The following is a 17,211-nucleotide window of genomic DNA, read 5'->3' on the forward strand; positions in this document are numbered from 1 at the left end:
GAAACAATTTTGCGCAAGCCTGCTGTAACACTTAGCTGCGTATTAATTAGGACTACTACCCCCAGCAGAGACGCAGTACACTCAAGACGGTCACAGGCAGCCCAAAGATAGTATTTTTCCCAAATTTGTTTGAAAAAGCCCACTGCCTATATAGACAGTATATCTCTTTCACCTTTCCCACTGTCCCTGCCTCACCAGTACTGGCCCTATACTATGTAAAATTACTACAGACTGTTTCCCTCTGGACGGGATGACGGCGGTGATGTAACGGGCAACGCAGAGCCAGGAAACAATTTTGCGCAAGCCTGCTGTAACACTTAGCTGCGTAATAATTAGGACTACTACCCCCAGCAGAGACGCAGTACACTCAAGACGGTCACAGGCAGCCCAAAGATAGTATTTTTCCCAAATTTGTTTAAAAAAGCCCACTGCCTATATAGACAGTATATCTCTTTCCCTGCCTTACCAGTACTAGCCCTATACTATGTACAATGACTGCAGACTGAGGACGCAATGCTCTGCACGCCCGATATGCAAAAAAAAAAAAAGTGAAACACTGCTAAAAGCAGCCTCAACAGTACGGCACACGGTCAGATGTGGCCCTAAGAAGGACTGTTGGGGTTCTTGAAGCCTAATATTACACCTAACACTCTCCCTATAGCAGCAGCAGCATCAGCAGCACTTTCCCTGATCTATGTCAGAATGCATCTGTGGCGAGCCGCGGGAGGGGCAGATTTTAATATTCGGGTGTCACCTGATCTCCCCAGCCACTCACAGCAGGGGGGTGGTATAGGGCTGGAACGTCACAGGAGGAAGTTGTAATGCCTTCCATGTCTTTCTATTGGCCAGAAAAGCTCGCAAATGTCTCAGAGATGAAAGTGAAAGTAACTCGAACATTGCGTGGTGCTCGTCTCGAGTAACGAGCATCTCGAACACCCTAATACTCGAACGAGCATCAAGCTCGGATGAGTACGTTCGCTCATCTCTAGTAACTATGTAAAACAAAAAGAGACTCATTTTATTTTTTGTTTAGAAATGAATGTAGCCTAAACGATACCCATAATTTAAAAATAAAAGGCAATTCATGTACATTATAATGCACTATTCAGCTGAAATTGTACACGAATTGAATAATTTAACCAATTACTTGTCTAAAATACTGAAATATGAGAGTGCCATATAGAAAAACAGGATATATCTAAATGGGGATCTGTCATATTAATATGATGGCCTATTTAAGGACTACATATCATAGTCACATGTTTGCTGTACTATTAGTCCTTTTGTTAAGAGAACCTAAGACAGAATACAGAAAACTCCTTCAAAATACAAGGTCTCATAAATTACATTGGTGAAAAAAATGTAAAAGTTGTGACAGCTGGAACACAAGAGGAGAAAAGATTTCCAGGCACTTAAAGGAGATGTCTCGAGGAAGCAGTTAAATTTTTTTTTTGCCCAGTCCCCCCCATTAAACATACATTACTAATTACCCCTGTAAATGACATTTCTAGCTGGTTCGTACTTACCGTTCCAGCGTTTCAGCAACTTATAAAAGTTTCCTCAAGATGGCCGCCGGCTCTTTCCCCGTCGCTCGCTGCAGCCCGACGTGCGCGCTCCCGAGACGCCGCCAGCTGTGTCTCCATGGCAACCGGACGCATCGCAGCCGCCGACCAGACGCCCCGCAGCCGCCGACCAGACGCCCACCGCCAGGCAGCAGGTAACCGGCGCTAGCCCCCGGCTCCCCAGCGCTAGACCCTCAGCCCAGGTGAAGGCCCCGGAGCCCAGCGCTAGGTTCCGGAGCCCAGCGCTAGTTCCCCCGGCCTAGCGGCAGCCCCCCCCGGCCTAGCGACAGCCCCCCCCGGCCTAGCGACAGCCCCCCCGGCCTAGCGCTAGTTCCCCCATCACAGCGGCAGCCCCCCCCGGCCTAGCGACAGCCCCCCCATCGCAGCGGCAGCCCCCCCCGGCCTAGCGACAGCCCCCCCATCGCAGCGGCAGCCCCCCCGGCACAGCCCGGCGCAGCAGCAGCCCCCCCCCCCGACAAATCACTTACCTGGGAGGCTTCTCGGGGCTGCTGGGCTGGGCTGGGCTGGGCTTCTCCGCTGGGCAGCTCCAGTTTCTGCACCTTCCTCTAACAGAGGAAGGTACAGAATGGCCGCTGCAGCGCGCTCCCGAGCAGTGACAGCTCGTCTGCGCATGCGCAGAAGAGCTGTAGCGGGGAGCACACTGAAGCGGCTCGTGCTGAATGGAGAAGACCGGACTGCGCAAGCGCGTCTAAAAAAGCAAGCTGCCAGCGAATTTAGACGGAACCATGGAGACGAGGACGCTAGCAACGGAGCAGGTAAGTGGAATAACTTCTGTATGGCTCATATTTAATGCACAATGTACATTACAAAGTGCATTAATATGGCCATACGGAAGTGTATAACCCCACTTGGTTTCGCGAGACCACCCCTTTAAGGATAAAATTAGTTTTATCAATAAGGCGTTAGAAATGGACTTACGGCAAATGAGTATCTAGAAATTCCAATAGTTTTTTTTAATGAAGAAGTGTTTAATACCTCTTTGGCCCCTGTGACAAGGGCCCGTATTCTTCATTTTCATAAGTGAATGAACTAGTAATAAAGTATCATATTTCTTTTTTTTCCGATATTTTTCCAATTTATTTTGCGCTAAAAGAAGAAAAACACATACGTAACACAATTAAATTAGCGGTAGTTACATATGGTTTATCTGTTACATTTCAGAGGCCCATGAACATAGCCTTAGTATCAATCTGTATTATACTGACTAGAGATGAGCGAGCACCAAAATGCTCGGGTGCTTGTTACTCGAGTCGAACTTTCAGTGATGCTCGAGAGTTCGTTTCGAGTAACGAACCCCATTGAAGTCAATGGGCGACTCGAGCATTTTTGTATATCGCCGATGCTCGCTAAGGTTTTTATTTGTGAAAACCTGGGAAATTCAAGAAAGTGATGGGAACGACACAGAAACGGACAGGGCAGGTGAGGGGCTACATGTTGGGCTGCATCTCAAGTTCCCAGGTCCGACTATTAAGCCACAATAGTGGCAAGAGTGAGACCCCCCCCCCCCGCCACTGCTGCCTCTCATCTGATTGGTCCCACTGAGCCAATCAGAGGCAGCAGTCACACACCCATTCATAAATTCATGAATGGGTGTGTGAGTGGAATCTGCCTCTGATTGGTCAGGCTGTGATCAATTAGAGGCAGCCCATTCAGCAGGCAGGGATTTTAAATCCCCGGCTGCTGAATACTACTCACAGCTGTTCAGAGCAGTTCAGGAGGACTGCCGCTGGCCGCGCTGAACTCCGTCTGCCGGGACCGGGTGAGTATATATATATTTTTTTTTTTACACATTTCTGGATGAATTGCAGGGAAGGGCTTATATATTTAACCCCTTCCCGACAATTCATCCCACGATCGCCGGCAGCCCATTGCTTTTAATGGAGCCGGCTGTATTGCCGGCTCCATTGAATTCAATGGGCTAACATCGTTCTGCCGGGACAAGATGAGTATATATATATTTTTTTTTACACATTTCTGGATGAATTGCAGGGAAGGGCTTATATATTTAAGCCCTTCCCAACAATTCATCCCGCGCTCGCCGGCAGGCCATTGCTTTCAATGGAGCCGGCTGTATTGCCGGCTCCATTGAATTCAATGGTCAGTGCTCGTTTAATCGAGACGAGTACCGCGTGGTGCTCGTCTCGAGTAACGAGCATCTCGAGCACCCTAATACTCGAACGAGCATCAAGCTCGGACGAGTATGCTCGCTCATCTCTAATACTGACCCATAATACATCCTCCATCGACTGCTATGAGGCCATACTATACCTGTGTACTTCATTCATATTGAATTTGTAAGAAAAAAATAGTTGTGTGAATGCCATATTTCAAAGTTAATCACACTACTGACGACCACTTGTCAGTGAGTATGTATGTAAGTGCTTCTCATGCTCCACCACTGGTGACATCATCATTCCACCGCCTAGTGACATCATCAAAGATCCGACAACATATATAAAACACAGAGCCTGACCGACAGAAGAACAACACAGTTAGGGTTTTTGAAAAGGAAGGACAAAAATAATAAAATGAGAATACAACTCAGCAGTCCTGACAGAAGACACCCATCTAGCCCTACCACAGAGATCCGGCAGGCTGAAGAACCTGTGGTGACATCACTACTGTGACAGGAGCCATTCTGCAGTTTGGTATAAAGTACTATATGTGGGTTCTTCTCATGCTCCGCCCCCTGGTTATGTCATTGCAGGTCCTATAGGATATATAAAACACAGAGCTTGACCGGTAGAACAACACAACTCAGCGGTCCTGACAGGAGACACTGACCTACCACCACCACAGAGATCTGGTGGTCTGAAGGACCTGTGGTGACATCACTGCTGTGGGAGGAGCCAAGCTGTGTTTGTCTTGTGTGGGAATCAAGATGGATGTAGTAGAGCTGTGTGTGTGATGTGTGGGGATCATAATGGATGTACCATGTTGCAGAGCTGTGTGTGTAATGTGTGGGAATCAGTATGGATGTAGTAGAGCTGTGTGTGTGATGTCTGGTGATCATAATGGATGTACCATGTTGCAGAGTTGCGTGGCACATTGCGCCACCAGAAACACTGGTACTATAATTTCCTAATAATTACTGGTCTCCTTTAGACGATTTCCCAGCTTTGCAAACCAGGTTGTGTCCCAGAAGTAGATGCAGCTGGTTTATCATAAAACATCCCCAGGTCCTTTATAGGTATCTGTACCATTTTTGGTTTTATTGAATTTTATACAGATGCCTGTAAAACAATCATGTACAGTATTAACACTTAATCTGTTTTAATGCTCTAAGGGCTCATGTCCACGGGCAAAATAAGAATTAAAATCCGCAGCGGATTTTAACTCTTCTCCTGCCCGCGGATCCGCATCCCATAGGGATGCATTGACCACCCGCGGGTAGATAAATACCCGCGGATCGTCAATAAAAGTGATTTTAAAAAAAATGGAGCATGAAAAAATCTGGACCATGCTCCATTTTCATGCGGGGCTCCCGCGGGCTTCTATTGAAGCCTATGGAAGCCGTCCGGATCCGCGCGACACAAAAATCAGATTTTACTCACACGCTCCGGTTCTTCTCTTCGACGCGGCGCCATCTTCTCTCAGTCACGGCCGGATCATTTTGCTTCGGCCCGGCGCATGCGCGGGGCACGTCACCGACGTCATCATGCACATCCGCCGAGCCGAAGAAAGAAGATCCGGCCGCGACGAGAGAAGATGACGCCGCAGCGAAGGAAGTATCCGGAGCGTGTGAGAGGTAAGTTAATTCTGATTTATTCCTATTTTCAGCGCTCATGTCCGCGGGGCAGGAGGGACCCGCTACGGATTCTACATGGAGAATCCGTAGCGGGCCTGATTTTCCCCGTGGACATGAGGCCTTAGAAACATTTTTGAATGAAATAGTATAATGGAGCTTGAGAGGTGTGATGTTCCTTTTTGTATAAGCACATCCTTAAGGCCTCATGTCCACGGGGAAAATCAGATCCGCTGCAGATTCTACATGTAGAATCTGCAGCGGGTCCCTCCTGCCCCGCGGACATGAGCGCCGAAAATAAGAATTTAAAAGCATTTACCTATCCGGCGCGGGCGGAGAAGATCAGCTGTTCCTCACGGCCGGATCTTCATTTTCGGCCGGCGGATGAATTCCTGACGCCGGCGGCACGTCGCCGGCACGTCGCCGACGTGCCGCGCGCATGCGCCGGGCACATCCGCCGAGCCGAAGCAAGGAAGATGCGGCCGTGAGGAACAGCAGAGCTTCAGCGCCCGCTCCGGGTGGTAAATACTTTAAATTCCTATTTTAGGTCTCCCGCGGATCCGGACGGCTTCCATAGGCTTCAATAGAAGCCCGCGGGAGCCGTCCCCGCGGGAGACCCGCACGAAAATGGAGCATGGTCCGGATTTTTCCATGCTCCATTTTTTTTTAAATCCCTTTTATTGACGATCCGCGGGTATTTATCTACCCGCGGGTGGTCAATGCATCCCTATGGGATGCGGATCCGCATGCGGGAGATCCGCTGCGGATCTTAAATCATATTTTGCCCGTGGACATGAGCCCTTAGTAGTCTGTTTCCATATTCTGTCTAATGTTTTTTTTTCGGGTTGTTTTCCCATTATCTACAGAGCTTTTTAAAATGCACATTTTTCTCTCTTAACACATTCTGAGTGAGCTAGTTCTTCTTGGTAAGTTGTTGGTAATGTTATCATACACCCTAAATCAATCAGATATCTTCTTTATGTGTTGTTTACTGTATTACTGTGGTTGAATTATTTTAAGACAGATGAAGGTTCTAATAACCCACCTACCTAGAGCCTGTAACTATGAAAAGGGGAACTACAATCTGCCCAAGGCTATGAAGAAGCCACTTTGCCTTAGTATGGTGTATTGGAAGGTTACATGTGCCTGTGCCCAATTTATTCATGTAGACCACTAAATTATGGAATATATATACATAGATAGATATATACATAGATAGATAGATATCCTTTCAGTTACTAATAGTTGCTGTTGGTACTATGTGTCACTCTGGTTCAGCTTTCTAGGTGTTTGCATTGAGGTATTGCTGATTGTTATCAGTGTCCTTTCTGTACTATTAATTCACAACTTCCCATTCATGATATTCTGGCCATGTATCATTGCTGTTTATTCTTCAGGATCACAATTTTCCACATATTGGCCAGGTATTATGCTTTTTAACTTCAGTATTTGATTTATTTGTGATATATGTTTTGGATCTCAAAAAAAGATAATAAAAAGAAAAGAAAAAGTAATTTAAAATTGGTGTGATGGTGCTCTGTGGTCTTTCCTACAGAGAAAAGAAAATGTGTTTATTTTGAGGCTGCATGATTTTTTTCTACTTCAACCATTTTAGAATTGAATAGAAAAATCTATTTCAGATATTGTAGCTAGAAAACACATCCTGGAAATTGTACATTCCTCAAGAGTCAGTAATGTGCTACTTTGTTGCTGGGGAATTGTGAAGAGCTTCTATATATAATCTAAATAGTTGCTCGGTTCTTATGTTGTTTTGGGAAGCAAGCCATGAAATTTCTACTGTCCTTAAAATGTAGGCATAGTTGTGGGTCAGTGGAAAAGTAAAAGAAGCAAAAAGATCTTTTTAAGACCTTGCCACGGTGATTGCTTGTAATACAAAATGTAAGTTCAGATGAGGGCAAGAATCAACAAAAGGTTCTTGTGCTGACATTTACTATCTAATCTCTATTTGAAATCACTAAAGCCAGAGCTCCTTGTTATGGCAGTAGTTTAGCTTTTGGTGATGGATTAAAGGTGGCAGAACCATTTCCTTGCATGGTTATGGAGGGAGACATCGCTTGCTGTACTTTGTGCTTCACAGGCTGGGAGAGTGCACTCTTTTAACATGTGTGAAATTCCTAACAGCTTCCTTGGTCTCTTAAGCCTTGGCCAAATCTTTTTCAACAATCAAGAAACTCACAACTGGTAACTAAGCCCATATGCAATATCAAATGATAGACTTTAAACGGTAATCACTGCCCACATTGAGCTTGGCTGGTCAGGGATTAAACGCAATGTTAAGTAGAATTGTTAACAGATGACTTCAAACATTTTCAAGAGCTTTAATAAATTATCTGCAAAACAAAAAAATTATATGCAGTATCTCTGCCAATGAAGTCAATTTCAGCTATTTCATCTGCCCAATATTCAATCAAAAGTGCTTTTTGCATCACTAAATACCTTGTGAGATGAGAATGATAGAAAAGGCATTATGTAACTTAGGGACTTCTTGCTTCTATCTTATAATGGTACCTTTGTGAAGTAAAGCCTATATTTATTTTCTCCCCCTAGCATTTCCCATCACTCTACTTTCCAATCCTTTTTTTACCTACAAATGTGTCCATCCTTACCGAGTCTTGAATTTTGTTAAGGACTTACAGAGGCAGCGTTAGTCCAACTGGCTAGTGTCGAGAAATTTACTACGTGGACCCCTCAAACTAATAATTTTAAAAAATACCTTTTATTAGAATTAATTAAAAAGAGGAAGAACAAACACACATTCACTAGATTCACTTGCTGTCAGCCCACCACCAGGACTGACATGCCGCCGTTTTTTTCATTTATTTTCTTTCAGTTATCATAGGCTCTAACTTGAATACCTTATTACTAAGCATTAGAGATGAGCGAACGTACTCGTCCGAGCTTGATACTCGTTCGAGTATTAGCGTGTTCAAGATGCTCGTTACTCGAGACGAGTACCACGCACTGTTCGAGTTACTTTCACTTTCATCTGAGACGTTAGCATGCTTTCTGGCCAATAGAAAGACAGGGAAGGCATTACAACTTCCCCCTGCGACGTTCAAGCCCTATACCACCCCCCTGCAGTGAGTGGCTGTCGAGATCAGGTGTCACCCGAGTATATAAATCGGCCCCTCCCGCGGCTCGCCACAGATGCGTTCTGACAGAGATCAGGGGAAGTGCTGTCTTGCTGGAGTTGCTATAGGGAGAGTGTTAGGAGTATTTTAGGCTTCAAGAACCCCAACGGTCCTTCTTAGGGCCACATCTAACCGTGTGCAGTAGTGTGGAGGCTGCTTTTTGCAGTGTTGCACATTTTTTTTTTTTTGTATATCGGCCGTGCAGAGCATTGCGCCCTGCAGTAATTATACATAGTCCAGGGCCAGTAGTGGTGGTGAGGCAGGGACAGAAGATATATTTATTGAATATAGGCAGTGGGCCTTTCCAAAAAACATTTGGGAAAAAAAATCTATTTGGGCTGCCTGTGACTGTCCTCAGTGTACTGGGTCTGTGCTGGGGGTAGTTGTCCTAATTCATACGCAGCCAGCTAAGTGTTACAGCAGGCTTGCGCAAAATTATTTCCTGGCTCTGTGTTGGCTGTTAAATCACCGCTGTATTCCAGTCCACAGTGCAACAGTCTGCAGTTATTTTACATACTCCAGGGCCAGTAGTGGTGACGCAGAGAGAGAAGACATATACAGTGTATATAGGCAGTGGGCCTTTCCAAAAACATTTGGGGAAAAAAAATCTATTTGGGCTGCCTGTGACTGTCCTCAGTGTACTGGGTCTGTGCTGGGGGTAGTTGTCCTAATTCATACGCAGCCAGCTAAGTGTTACAGCAGGCTTGCGCAAAATTATTTCCTGGCTCTGTGTTGGCTGTTACATCACCGCTGTATTCCAGTCCACAGTGCAACAGTCTGCAGTTATTTTACATACTCCAGGGCCAGTAGTGGTGACGCAGAGAGAGAAGACATATACAGTGCATATAGGCAGTGGGCCTTTCCAAAAACATTTGGGAAAAAAAATCTATTTGGGCTGCCTGTGACTGTCCTCAGTGTACTGGGTCTGTGCTGGGGGTAGTTGTCCTAATTCATACGCAGCCAGCTAAGTGTTACAGCAGGCTTGCGCAAAATTATTTCCTGGCTCTGCTGTGCGTTCCGTAAGCGAAGTCAGCGTCCAACCACAGGCCAATAAGCGGCACATTTAATTACAGCTTTCTGTTTCTGCACTACTGGTAATACACCATGCTGAGGGGTAGGGGTAGGCCTAGAGGACGTGGACGCGGGCGAGGACGCGGAGGCCCAAGTCAGGGTGTGGGCACAGGCCGAGCTGCTGATCCAGGTGTATCGCAGCCGACTGCTGCGGGATTAGGAGAGAGGCACGTTTCTGGCATCCCCACATTCATCTCACAATTAATGGGTCCACGCGGTAGACCTTTATTAGAAAATGAGCAGTGTGAGCAGGTCCTGTCGTGGATGGCAGAAAGTGCATCCAGCAATCTATCGAACACCTAGAGTTCTGTGCCGTCCACTGCTGCAACTCTGAATCCTCTGGCTGCTGCTCCTCCTTCCTCCCAGCCTCCTCACTCCATTACAATGACACATTCTGAGGAGCAGGCAGACTCCCAGGAACTGTTCCCGGGCCCCTGCCCAGAATGGGCAGCAAGGGTTCCGAATCCTCACCCACTGAAGGAGTTTGTCGTGACCGATGCCCAACCTTTGGAAAGTTCCCGGGGTCCGGGGGATGAGGCTGGGGACTTCCGGCAACTGTCTCAAGACCTTTCAGTGGGTGAGGAGGACGATGACGATGAGACACAGTTGTCTATCAGTGAGGTAGCAGTAAGGGCAGTAAGTCCGAGGGAGGAGCGCACAGAGGATTCGGAGCAAGAACAGCAGGACGATGAGGTGACTGACCCCACCTGGTTTGCTACGCCTACTGAGGACAGGTCTTCAGAGGGCGAGGCAAGGGCAGCAGCAGGGCAGGTTGCAAGAGGCAGTGCGGTGTGCAGGGGTAGAGGCAGGGCCAGACCGAATAATCCACCAACTGTTTCCCAAAGCGCCCCCTCGTGCCATGCCACCCTGCAGAGGCCGAGGTGCTCAAAGGTCTGACAATTTTTCACTGAGAGTGCAGACGACCGACGAACAGTGGTGTGCAACCTGTGTCGCGCCAAGATCAGCCGGGGAGCCACCACCACCAGCCTCACCACCACCAGCATGCGCAGACATATGATGGCCAAGCACCCCACAAGGTGGGACGAAAGCCGTTCACCGCCTCCGGTTTGCACCGCTGCCTCTCCCCCTGTGCCCCAACCTGCCACTGAGATCCAACCCCCCTCTCAGGACACAGGCACTACCGTCTCCTGGCCTGCACCCACACCCTCACCTCCGCTGTCCTCGGGCACATCCACCAATGTCTGTCAGCGCACCGTCCAGCCGTCGCTAGCGCAAGTGTTGGAGCGCAAGCGCAAGTACGCCAACACGCACCCACATGCTCAAGCGTTAAACGTCCACATTGCCAAATTTATCAGCCTGGAGATGCTGCCGTATAGGGTTGTGGAAACGGAGGCTTTCAAAAGTATGATGGCGGCGGCGGCCCCGCGCTACTCGGTTCCCAGTCGCCACTACTTTTCCCGATGTGCTGTCCCAGCCCTGCATGACCACGTCTCCCGCAACATTGTACGCGCCCTCACCAACGCGGTTACTGGCAAGGTCCACTTAACAACAGACACTTGGACAAGCACAGGCGGGCAGGGCCACTATATCTCCCTGACGGCACATTGGGTGAATTTAGTGGAGGCTGGGACAGAGTCAGAGCCTGGGACCGCTCACGTCCTACCCACCCCCAGAATTGCGGGCTCCAGCTCGGTGGTGGTATCTGCGGCGGTGTATGCTTCCTCCACTAAACCACCCTCCTCCTCCTCCTCCGCAACCTCTGTCTCGCAATCAAGATGTGTCAGCAGCAGCACATCGGCAGCAGTCGGTGTCGCGTGGCAGCACAGAGGTGGGCAAGCATCAGCAAGCCGTGCTGAAACTACTCAGCTTAGGAGATAAGAGGCACACGGCCCACGAACTGCTACAGGGTCTGACAGAGCAGACCGACCGCTGGCTTGTGCCGCTGAGCCTCCAACCGGGCATGGTCGTGTGTGACAACGGCCGTAACCTGGTGGCGGCTCCGCAGCTCGGCAGCCTCACGCACGTGCCATGCCTGGCCCACGTCTTTAATTTGGTGGTTAAGCGGTTTCTGAAAAGCTACCCACGCTTGTCGGACCTGCTCGGAAAGGTGCGCCGGCTCTGCACACATTTCCGCAAGTCCCACACGGACGCTGCCACCCTGCGCACCCTGCAACATCGGTTTCCTCTGCCAGTGCACCGACTGCTGTGCGACGTGTCCACACGGTGGAACTCTACACTCCACATGTTGGCCAGGCTCTATGAGCAGCGTAGAGCTATAGTGGAATACCAACTCCAACATGGGCGGCGCAGTGGGAGTCAGCCTCCTCAATTCTTTACAGAAGAGTGGGCCTGGTTGGCAGACATCTGCCAGGTCCTTGGAAACTTTGAGGAGTCTACCCAGATGGTGAGCGGCGATGCTGCAATCATTAGCGTCACCATTCCTCTGCTATGCCTCTTGAGAAGTTCCCTGCAAAGCATAAAGGCAGACGCTTTGCGCTCGGAAACAGAGGCGGAGGAAGACAGTATGTCGCTGGATAGTCAGAGCACCCTCCTGTCTATATCTCAGCGCGTTGAGGAGGAGGAGGAGCATGAGGAGGATGAGGAGGAGGGGGAAGAGACAGCTTGGCCCACTGCTGAGGGTACCCATGCTGCTTGCCTGTCATCCTTTCAGCGTGTATGGCCTGAGGAGGAGGAGGAGGATCCTGAAAGTGATTTTCCTAGTGAGGACAGCCGTGTGTTGCGTACAGGTACCCTGGCACACATGGCTGATTTCATGTTAGGATGCCTTTCTCGTGACCCTCGCGTTACACGCATTCTGGCCACTACGGATTACTGGGTGTACACACTGCTCGACCCACGGTATAAGGAGAACCTTTCCACTCTCATACCCGAAGAGGAAAGGGGTTCGAGAGTGATACTATACCACAGGACCCTGGCAGACAAACTGATGGTAAAATTCCCATCCGACAGCGCTAGTGGCTGAAGGCGCAGTTCCGAGGGCCAGGTAGCAGGGGAGGCGCAGAGATCAGGCAGCATGTACAGCACAGGCAGGGGAACACTCTCTAAGGTCTTTGACAGCTTTCTGGCTCCCCAGCAAGACTGTGTCACCGCTCCCCAGTCAAGGCTGAGTCGGCGGGAGCACTGTAAAAGGATGGTGAGGGAGTACGTAGCCGATCGCACGACCGTCCTCCGTGACGCCTCTGCCCCCTACAACTACTGGGTGTCGAAGCTGGACACGTGGCCTGAACTCGCGCTGTATGCCCTGGAGGTGCTTGCTTGTCCTGCGGCTAGCGTCTTGTCAGAGAGGGTGTTTAGTGCGGCTGGGGGAATCATCACAGATAAGCGTACCCGCCTGTCAACCGACAGTGCCGACAGGCTTACACTCATCAAGATGAACAAAGCCTGGATTTCCCCAGACTTCTCTTCTCCACCAGCGGACAGCAGCGATACCTAAACAATACGTAGGCTGCACCCGCAGATGGAAGCATTGTTCTCTATCACCATCAAAAACGTGGACCTTTTAGCTTCATCAATCTGTGTATAATATTCATCCTCCTCCTCCTGCTCCTCCTCCTGAAACCTGACGTAATCACGCCGAACGGGCAATTTTTCTTAGGCCCACAAGGCTCAGTCATATAATTTTTGTAAACAATTTTTATACGTTTCAATGCTCATTAAAGCGTTGAAACTTTCACCTGAACCAATTTTTATTTTAACTGGGCTGCCTCCAGGCCTAGTTACAAATTAAGCCACATTAACCAAAGCGATTAATGGGTTTCACCTGCCCTCTTGGTTGGGCATGGGCAATTTTTCTGACGTACATTAGTACTGTTGGTACAACAATTTTTGTGGGCCCTCGCCTACAGTGTAATCCAATTAATTTTTTGCCCACCTGCATTAAAGCTGATGTTACATCAGCTGTGCTGGGCACTGCAATGGGATATATTTATGTACCGCCGGTGGGTTCCAGGGAGACACCCATGCTGTGGGTCCACAGGGAGTTGTAACTGCATGTGTCTACTTCTAAAGAACCCCAGTCTGACTGGGGCATGCAGTGTGGGCTGAAGCCCACCTGCATTTAATCGGACGTTACCTCAGCTGTGATGGGCACTGCAATGGGATACATTTATGTACAGCCGGTGGGTTCCAGGGAGCCACCCATGCTGTGGGTGCACACGGAATTCCCATTGCGGAGTTGTACCTGCCTGTGACTATTTATAAAAAACCGCGGTCTGACTGGGCCATGCAGACACCTTGACAGAATGACTAGTGTGTGGCACATAGGTTCCCCATTGCTAAGCCCACGTGTGCAGCTCCTCATGGAGGTGGCACAGGATTGGATTTCTCATTGCTTCTATACAGCATTGTGGGCTATCGCCCCACCCCTTTTAAAGAGGGTCGCTGCCTAGCCGTGCCAACCCTCTGCAGTGTGTGCCTGCGGTTCCTCCTTATGGCAGACGCACTTATAAATAGACATGAGGGTGGTGTGGCATGAGTGCAGCTGAAGGCTGCGCAGGGACACTTTGGTGTGCGCTGTGGACACTGCGTCGTGCGGGGGGGGGGGGGGGGCGGTGGGCAGCATGTAACCCAGGAGAAGTGGCAGCGGAGTGTCATGCAGGCAGTGATTGTGGTTTTTTGGAGGTAGTGTGGTGCTTAGCTAAGGTATGCATTGCTATTGAGGGCTTTTCAGAAGTAAAAGTTGTTGGGAGGGGGGGGAGGCACTCTTGCCGCTATTGTGGCTTAATAGTGGGACCTGGGAACTGGAGATGCAGCCCAACATGTAGCCCCTCGCCTGCCCTATCCGTTGCTGTGTCGTTCCCATCACTTTCTTGAATTGCCCAGATTTCCACAAATGAAAACCTTAGCGAGCATCGGCGATATACAAAAATGCTCGGGTCGCCCATTGACTTCAATGGGGTTCGTTACTCGAAATGAACCCTCGAGCATCGCGATAATTTCGTTCCGAGTTACGAGCATCCGAGCATTTTGGTGCTCGCTCATCTATACTAGGCATCCTTATAGGCAGCATAGGTTCATCTTTACAACCATGCTCTTCAATTCTGGAGTGCTTGAAATAGCAGTTTAGGGAGCTTATTGAACGGCGCAATTCTGTAATCGGAATATATCATTCCGGCTAGACTCCATCTAGGAGAATAGAATTGTTCTAAATTCCACACTAAACTCCACGCTAGTTCCGGCTAGTGTTGGTGTGGGATTTTCGAAATAATAGCCTCATTGGAATATATATTTCTCTGATTACGACCATAGGCTACCAACTTGGTCATATCTGTCAGACTAAAACAGATCTTTTTTTCTGTTTGCATGTATCCTATGTCCTTTTATTGCTAAGGTCATTATGGATACTGTGAGGCTAAATAACCAACTATCTATCCTAACTAAGCCACCACCCAGTCTACCCCTGGGAATTGATATATCGAACCCCTGAAGAACCCACGGTGTGGGGGAAACGCGTTGAGTTACGTAATATATTTGGTCTCGCACATGCCATGGTTTTATCACCAAAATGACACCTGCGTAACAAATCGTGATACATTTCAGACAAATTAGTCACTTTTGAAGACCAATAATACGCAATAGCTGGATTGACCTTCTTAAGCCGGCGCACTTGGTCTTTATCTGTTGATTTGAGTGGCATCAACTGAGTCTAGATTTTTTTCTTACTTATCTAGTTATTGTGTGTTTGTTCTTCCTCTTTTTAATTAATTCTAATAAAAGGTATTTTTTAAAATTATTAGTTTGAGGGCTCCACGTAGTGAATTTTGTTAAGGACTCCAAATTCTCATGATGCAAAAATGATACCTTCTTATGTCATGACAAAACTGCCAGTGGTATCCGCAACATTTCAAATGTAGCAAGACACTTCTTGTCTGAGCATAATGGTTCATATGCATCCATGATTTTTTATGGAACAGAGAGGGTCAGAAGGTCTCCCCGTAGTGGTAACATCACACATTACCTTTTAACCAAGACATGATTTAACCCTTGGGAGGGAAATAATGTATCACCAACTACAGTAGAAGTTATAATGGCTTGTATGACATGCTGTCTATTCACACTACTACTAATACGTCTCCCATGACTGTGTTGGAGTACATACATGGAGAGTTGTCTTTTTTTTTTCTTTTTATTAGCTTATAATATTCTTGTTTATATTGTTTTTCTTTAATGTTTCTATTCCCTGGAATTTTTCTATCATGTGGTTGTCCAAGAAACATTCATGCATTTATGGGCTCACATATGAACCCAAATACTTAACTTTTGATACTAATCAACTAAAACATGTGCGGGCTCAGTACAAACATATAAGAAAAATAATGAACGAATACCACCCTAATCCTATTTCTACAGCCAGTATTGCTAAAAATTCAAAGCTTATTGGTAGGATTAATAAAACAGATTAATTGCACATGTCCTGTTAATTGCACATGCCCTGTCCATAAATTTCACCCCTCGTGTAATAGAAAAATAGATGGGAAAAGAGTGAAAGAAAAACCTATAGATAAACAGTGTACTTAGTACAGGTAACTGGTCTACTTAATACTGCCGTCTTATTGATGTTTTAACCCAAACTTTGTCCTTTTGTTCCTGAGAGGGTGCCAGATTTTCAATATAGTCACTCTGATACACTTAGGGAGCATAGAGGTCTACGTTGAGGAATACAGTGTAAAGGTGGTTTATTTGCATTTATTCTATTGGAGAGATGGTGCTGTTTAACACAGATTCTAGATTTAAGTTCTAGATTCACAGTCTAGATAAGTTACCAGGTTTTAGATTCCGGTTCTAGACCCAAGTTCTAGGTTCTAGATTCACATTTTCCGAACTCTAGATTCGCCAAGGTTAAGTTCTGGAATCCTGTCCCCAGATGTAGTTTCAGGCTCAGGTTCCAGATTACAGACTCAAAGTTCTAGATGTAGGTTCTAGGTTTTCGGTTCAACGCGTTTCTGTTGATCTCTCAACTCCACAGGAACCCTATATGTAAATAGCTTAACCAGCAAATAGTTTCTAGTGTACTCAAATAGCAGAAATAGAAACGACTAGAAGTCTAGAGTTAAGTAACAAGATGAGGAGGTGCTGAAAGAATTCTAGTCAGCGCCTAAGTAAGGCAACAATAACCCTAGCTAGAACACCTAAAGTTGTTATTCAATAACCTTGATAGAGCTGAACTAACTAAATAAAGACAAGCCTATCAGCGTCTATATGTGAGAACAATATCCCTGGCTAGTACTCTTACAGGTCTAGTGCAATAACCTACGCTAGGTAGAAATTCCTTACCTGGACACAATAGCCTAGCCTAAAGACTACAAAACCCTGACCAAAATAAATGAATGAATATAAAAAGAAAAAAAATATTAAAATGAAATAGCAGAGTCTCCAACCTTGATGGTGGTGATGGTACCTTCATAGTGCCTTGATGGTACTTTTAATGTGAATCTTATATGCAGAATGAGTTTTAGCAGCTACTCATGAGGACAGTTTCAGACGAATGTGTTTTTCTCCCCTTAGGTGGCCACGATAATCATGGGACAAAAACGAAACAATTGATTTCAGTTGTTTTGTTTTCACCTTAATTGTAGGACAAGAAAAGATAGGACTTGCCCTATCTTTCCTGTATGTACGTGCGGGAAAGACAAGGCAGCACCTATCTTCCCGCTAATTTTCTTCAAATTCCTGCACTATG

This window comes from Eleutherodactylus coqui, chromosome 2 (genome assembly GCF_035609145.1).
Source record: "Eleutherodactylus coqui strain aEleCoq1 chromosome 2, aEleCoq1.hap1, whole genome shotgun sequence".
Lineage (NCBI taxonomy): Eukaryota > Metazoa > Chordata > Amphibia > Anura > Eleutherodactylidae > Eleutherodactylus > Eleutherodactylus coqui.